At 40.8% G+C, this 6,732-nt stretch overlaps 1 long non-coding RNA gene across 1 annotated transcript; it reads left to right on the top strand.

Annotated features, from left to right (window-relative positions):
- Window positions 1-1,926: 1,926 nt before the first annotated feature.
- LOC119894862 lies at window positions 1,927-4,121 on the top strand. Its single transcript, XR_005442988.1, has 2 exons — window positions 1,927-2,177; window positions 3,341-4,121. It is a non-coding gene; the product is annotated as an uncharacterized LOC119894862 (long non-coding RNA).
- The last annotated feature ends 2,611 nt before the right edge of the window (window positions 4,122-6,732 follow it).

The following is a 6,732-nucleotide window of genomic DNA, read 5'->3' as shown; positions in this document are numbered from 1 at the left end:
CTAATTGCCTATAATTTCCACCTGTTGCCTATTCCATTTGCACAACAGCATGTGAAATTGATTGTCAATCAGTGTTGCTTCCTAAGTGTACAGTTTGATTTCACAGGAGTGTGATTGACTTGGAGTTACATTGTGTTGTTTAAGTGTTCCCTTTATTTTTTTGAGTATATCTGAAGGGGTCACACTAGTATTTTGCAACCTTTCAACCAATTTTGTGTCTATGTGACTAATTGGGATGACATTTTTTGAAAATGGTCCAGTACTGAGTGAGCACACTGCAGATGGTAGCAGTGAAACAGGGCTGCAACGTAATCCTTGCGGGCAGTTGAGCCCCGTCAAAGTACGTCCACTAAAGTGCTTGTTTTTGCCACTGACAGGCTCCAGCTCTACACAATTACAAATACATACGTACTCACTCATAAACTGTTAATAACAAAAAGTAGTGAAGGTCCTTATTAGACTAACAAAATCACACATGCTATTATGTGGAATCATATAGAAAAATTATCTAATTTAATTTGTAAAAATATTCATTTTCGTCCTTGCAGATAAAACACAAACAGGACAATCCCCTCCCCCAACCTGTGCACATGCATACACACATGCACACAGTCCCTCTGGCTCCCATGCACACCATATGGGCTGAGCACACAGCTCAGGGTATTAACAGTAATTTGCCTGCATGGGAGCAGTGTTGTTTTCAGTTTTTTAACTATGCTCTCTCAATGTTGACACCTCCATAGCTAATGACCATACCATAAAACAGTGAAGGCCTTGTGCGGGCTAAAGTCCGCTTTATAGTGCACTCAGTGACATAATGATAGTTTGACCAATGGTCACCTCACTTAAAGGTGTCACAGTTTGCCTCTCAGTCCCTTCCTGCAGTCACACACTGTCATCCACAGCCCTCTGCATAACTGTGGGTGCATCTCAGGTCTCCTAGGCTGGATCTCAATTGTTTTTACTGCATTCAAGTTTCCCTCACTTGCGTCTTTTCCAGGAAGGAAACCATGCAAGGAGGGAAGAAACCAGGAAATATGTTTTTAAAGAAATCAGACGTCCTTTCCTTGAAGGTGTCACATGAAGCAACATTTGTTTCTGATCGGAGTTGGATCAGCTGTCAGTGGCTTTAACAGCTGTAGAGACTTTCTATGGAGTTTATGTCTACTAATACTAATAAAGGCACACAGTTATCACTGCCAGAGCAGCAGGGCTCTCTCTTTGTAGCTGTTACCTGTTTAACAAACACCTGCACATAAATAAAGACCTGCATCCTGTATTTATACTGTGTACTATCTCCTGCTACAGTGAACACAGATTTTTACTAGAAGATGGATCTGAAAACAAATTAAATATATAACTTCATAGTCAACTGGCGACCTATACAGGGTGTACCCTTTCGCCCGATGTCAGCTGGGATTGACTCCAGCCCCCCCGCAACCCTGTATGCAGAATAAGCGGTTGATGATGGATGGATGGATGGATGGACTTCACAGTCATACACATACACAGATACAGTGGCCATGAAGGCTGCTCTCATGTGTGCTTGCTCATGGCTCCTCAGAGATTCCTCCTCGATCCTCACACCTCAGAGCTGAAAAACACAGCTTTGGGATAGCCTGCAAAATGGCAGACCAGAACCACGTCCGGCTCAAGTTACTTGGGATGAGACTTGGGATGTACCCTCTCTCTATCTACCCCTGTCTCAGGCCCCTGCTCTCTCCTCTCAGGTTCTTACCTTAAACATCCCCAGACCTGTCATCCTTAAGTTGTCCACCAGATGCCCTCAGACATTCCCTCCTTTCCCCATCCCCTGACTGCCCCACCCATTTACACACCTGTTCCCACTTCTCTCATCAGCCCTGCAGTTACCAGGGCCCAATCCCAATGTTCACACTCAAAAACTCAATGACTTTGACGCGGTAAGTATGTGAGGGCTTAGGGCTGTCCCACAGTGAAATCGTCAAGCGCATGAGGGCTCTCTCGCAGACTTTTTGGACCGTTTTCGTATGTCTGTATTTCTGCAGACTTTGCCTGAGGGAATTGCTCACAGTTCATAGCGTTGTGACCTGAAGCACGGGCGTTACCAGGGGCAACCCGGAAGCAAGAGAAAAATCAGGCAAGAGAAGAAGAACGGTAAACGAACAAGCATGGAAACCAACGCTGATGTTAAAATTGTAAGACAAAAAAGTTTTCATAGATTTTAGATGGTACATAGAACACATGAACTCATGAAGTCTTTTAGTTTAGTTTCCAATTATGGAACAATTCTGTATTTTACGGAATGGTGGGCAACCCTAATGCACTACCTATTTTAACTGTCCCATCTTGGCCTGTAAGCAATAACACTAGCATGGCCTTGTCAGTAGATGATGCAGAGTTTTTAGTTTGATCAAGCAACTGGTTGTGCTGCCTGGTCTGCAGTAACCCCTCCTAACTGCAAACTGGTTTTTGACCTTCACCTGTTGGTTGTCCTATGTGCTGCCTCCTACCTAAAGGTTAAATAATCTGATCATTCCTACAACTATGTCCTGCAAAGCTAAGTTAACCACAACTGTATCCCACAGGCCACTAAAGTGTTCTAATGTATCTTGTTCCAATTAATTTACGAGTAGCTCTACCCATCGTTTGGATTGGAATAGCTTGTGATATGTGGCTTCTTTCAATTTTAATTAAGCTTCCCCACATGATTAAACCAATGCTCATGTTGCTCGGGCTACTAAACAACGTGGGGGTGTTGCCTTTAATGTATAACTAATTTCAATTTAACCTCCAAATCTGATATTAAATTCATTGTTAAAACCATCTCTATCAGCGATGAATTGCTTTATCCAGGACAACAAACTCTGATTATTCCATCTTGTGGTACTCGATAGACCAACTGGCCAGTTTGTGTACAAAGCTGCTCTTTGTAGTGGTAACACCTTGACTTGATTCTATTAAGTGGATAGAGATTTCTGCTCTTGCTCCTGTCACATCTGTGGTGTCAGATCAATTTCTTATTAAATTTGAAGTGACACTAGCCTGTCCTTGTAATATTGTTACTGATGTATTTGCCACATTGGTCCGTCAACTTTAACTGCACTTGGTGAGTGATTGCCTGGGATACTGCCACTGAAGCAATACTGAAAATTGTATAGGGACTTAAACACAGTCCTTATCTAATCTCTTGGATTCAGTTGCAACTCTTTCTACCAAAACAATACTGTCAAAGTAGTGTATTTGTGTACTACTAGTATTAAAATGCATTAAAGCACCATAATTGCCTAATTAGTAACAATTAACACAATCATAGATTTATTTTCACACTATAGCCAAACATTTTGTATTTTTCCTGCAGAGGATGTCTGGATGTGGTGCTTGCTTCTGCTGGCAGGTCCAATCGGCAAACCACTCGTGGCTGCGCTACACACCTGAGACTCCTCCCACAATCAACCCCTGCTGTTCATAAACCCCGGCTTAGCACTTAATTCTTTGCTAGATCCATCTGTTTGCTTCCAGTGGTACACTTGTAACTGCCTCATAGCGTATAGACTAGTTTCTCACTTTTTGCGGCTAATTTTTCCTAATATCCTGTCATCCTGTGGTGTTCAGGTTTTTTGGTCTCTGAGTTGGAGAGCTGTTCTGTTTGCCCTGTCTCCACCCGCCTGCCCTGCCCAGCTCATGCTACCTGCCTGTCTCCATCTGGAGATTCCCCTTGCACATTATTTGTACTATTAATAAATCTCCTGTTCTTTTTACCACAGAGTTCTCTCAGCTACCAAACCCTACACCAACTACTTGCCTTATTTACACCCTAATATCTTAACATTTTAATAAAGAACTCTCTGGGACCTACAATGCTAAATATTATCTGTCCCCACAAGCTGTAACCATGTCAAAATCAGACATGCTTGTGATAATGTGAAACAAAATTGTCTGACATCAGACAGTTTGACTGTGTTGCGGCCTTTTAAATCCAAACTTAAAGCTCATCTTTTTGCCTTTAACGTTCAGCTAGGTCCTTATTCTTTCATTTCTTCAGGCCTTGTACCTGTTACCATTATCCTTCTGACTGGATCGTCTCAAATCTATTAAGCCCACTTGACAAGAATACTATAAACTTTCTGAAAACCACAGAATTTTTGTTTGTTTGCCTTATTCCAGATGTTGTGGATCTGGATCTTCCTCCAGGAGATTCAGCCTCTCCTTTTGAGTCTCTCTCTCCCTTGTGTGCATGTTGCCCTTCTCTCTGTGTGTTTGTTCTTTTCTCTTATCTGTGTGAATGGTGTGCTTGAGCTTTGACGTGTGTGTGTGTGTGTGTGTGTGTTTAGTCTGTCGTCCCTATAGGTCTCCAGGGAGGATCCGGTTGTGTGGCTCAGGTCTGTTTGCTGACACCTGAAGTTGCTCAAGATCCGTATTCTGCATTTACAATCTATAATTTTGTCATCATGGTTGTCTATACTATACTGTAATTATACAGAAGTACTTGAGTAACTGTGCTTGGGCTGTGTCCGAAAAGTCTTTTTTGCTGAAGAAGGTTCCTGAGTGAAGTGACCCAGAAGTATTTCAGTGGCAGCCATGATAAGAGCTGTTCAAATTCTCTAAAAGCTAAGGAAAGGTGCCTCAATTCTTCCTTTCATATTTCCTTTAGCATAGGGTACACCCAAGGAGGTATGCCAGAGATCGGACAGTGAAGCCAACCAAAGCCTGAATGGACATATGTAGGACCCAAAATTACGTCAAAACCCTGTGACACCCTGTAGCACATGAGAGATGTAACTTAATTAAAGATGTAACATAATTACGTCGCCTAGAAAAGAGCAGTCGGATTCTCTTAGACCCGCCGTCAAGTCCTTACGGATTCTCCTTCACATCTTTCCTTGACCTCGTGACGTTTTCCATTCCATTGTCTTCGGATGCACCCCTACTTTCTTTACCACTGTGCTTCTGTTTTACTAAGCTAGCTGCTTTCTTAAAGAAACCCCATGATTCCTGGATATAGTGGTGGCTAGATAACGTTAGCCCATGTAAGGCGTACTCATCATCTTTTGGCAAAGGCTAACTGTGCACCTTCCTACACCTCCATTCCCATGTCCTGGACCAGTCTCTAATACGCACAAAGACAAAAATGATGTCTGTGCTCTCAATTAAAGACCAGCCAGCAAACAAGTCCACCTCCCAATATGTTATTGTAACAAAGAAATACAAGAATTAGTAACTGTAATTGTTTCCAAATTTAAAATTGTGATTCCTTACAGTAGTCTTTAATCAAAAAATAATCATGTTTCTATAAAGATTTTTGTTAACAACACCTAAAATGCTGTGAGAGGACAAAAAAAGTATTAAGAATGGACCTGGCAAAAAAAACTGAGTCAAATCAGAATTAACTAAAAGCCAGAGGGGGGAAAAGTAGGTTTTTAAAATAGATTTAAAATTCTCAATGGTAGGACAACAGTTAATGTTGGATGGGAGACTGTTCCAGAGCCAAGGGGCAGCAACAGAAAAGGTCAGGTCTGCTTTGGTTGTAAGTAGTGAGTTGGGTACTGAGAGGAGCTGTAGTGAGGATGACCTAAGTGACCTAGAAGCAGAATATGGAATCAGCATATCAGTAATGTGGAGCTAATCCAAAACAGTAAAATTTTAAAATCAATTCTGCACTTCAACAGTAACCAATGCAAGTGAACCAGAACCAGAGTGATGTGTTGTCTTATCTTTGTTCCAGTTCAAATTCTAGCAGCTGCATTTTGAATCGTTTGTAGTCAAGTGGGAAATGGGTCAACCCCAAAAGTGTATTACAGTAATCCAGCCTAGAGGTCCTTATGAGATAAAAACGACTTTACACAAAACTACTGACTTGTTTGTTGAAATTGTGTCCAAGGAAACACCAAGATTTTTAACTGCATTGTGCAAATTTGTAGACAGGGGACCAAGCGCATTGCTTAAGCTAGTGACATAACATAAAATCCGGTTTTGTTTTCATCAAGTTGAAGAAAGTTGTTTTTTTTTTCCCATACAGCATTTAATGTGGTCCAGACATTTAAAGAGGTTCTTCAGAGAGTAAGTGCTGTCAGGTGTAACTGATAGTAAAACTGTGTGTCATCCGCATAAAAGTAAAGCAATATATTATACTACTAAGATAGTGCCAAGGGGAAGCATGTATACTGAGAATAAATGTAGAGGTTATTGTTGTGTTACACCTCTTTAATACTATGTGGTGAGTGTACATCATTATGATGTGATAACAATATATGATTGAACTTAAGTCCTACTCTCTGAGAGAAAAATTATGTTAAATTTTGACCACTTACTAAATTATTAGTTGCCCAACGGACTAGGTCTTAGACAGTCTTTACCAAGACCATGACTACTGAGCAAGCTCCATCCATAAAGTGCGATTGAAAGCTTAAGAAAAAGTCAGTAAGTGATCTTTCACATAAGATTTTCCTAAACTACAATTTACAATGTCAAGAATGAACGTTAAGTTCCACCACCACTGAACTGATGCAATGAACTGAGCCCACTTGGAAAGTTTCTTTATGATGTGTTGCAACCACTAATCTTGTTTGTTTTTTGTGACTACGCACATATTGTACTGTAACCTCATTACACTCATAAAATGAACAAACAATTCAGGTTTAAAGGGAAGTACAGGTACTTATATAATCAAAACCTGGACTTTACCCAGAGAGCTTGAGCTATTTTTATATTATAAAGATGTAATTGAATGTCACAGGTGTCAATTAAGAAAAA

The sequence above is a fragment of the Micropterus salmoides genome, unplaced genomic scaffold (assembly GCF_014851395.1).
Source record: "Micropterus salmoides isolate LMB-PRFRI ecotype aquatic unplaced genomic scaffold, ASM1485139v1 Ms_hic_scaffold_9, whole genome shotgun sequence".
Taxonomy (NCBI): Eukaryota; Metazoa; Chordata; class Actinopteri; order Centrarchiformes; family Centrarchidae; genus Micropterus; species Micropterus salmoides.
This window is presented reverse-complemented; position numbering and strand designations above follow the sequence as displayed.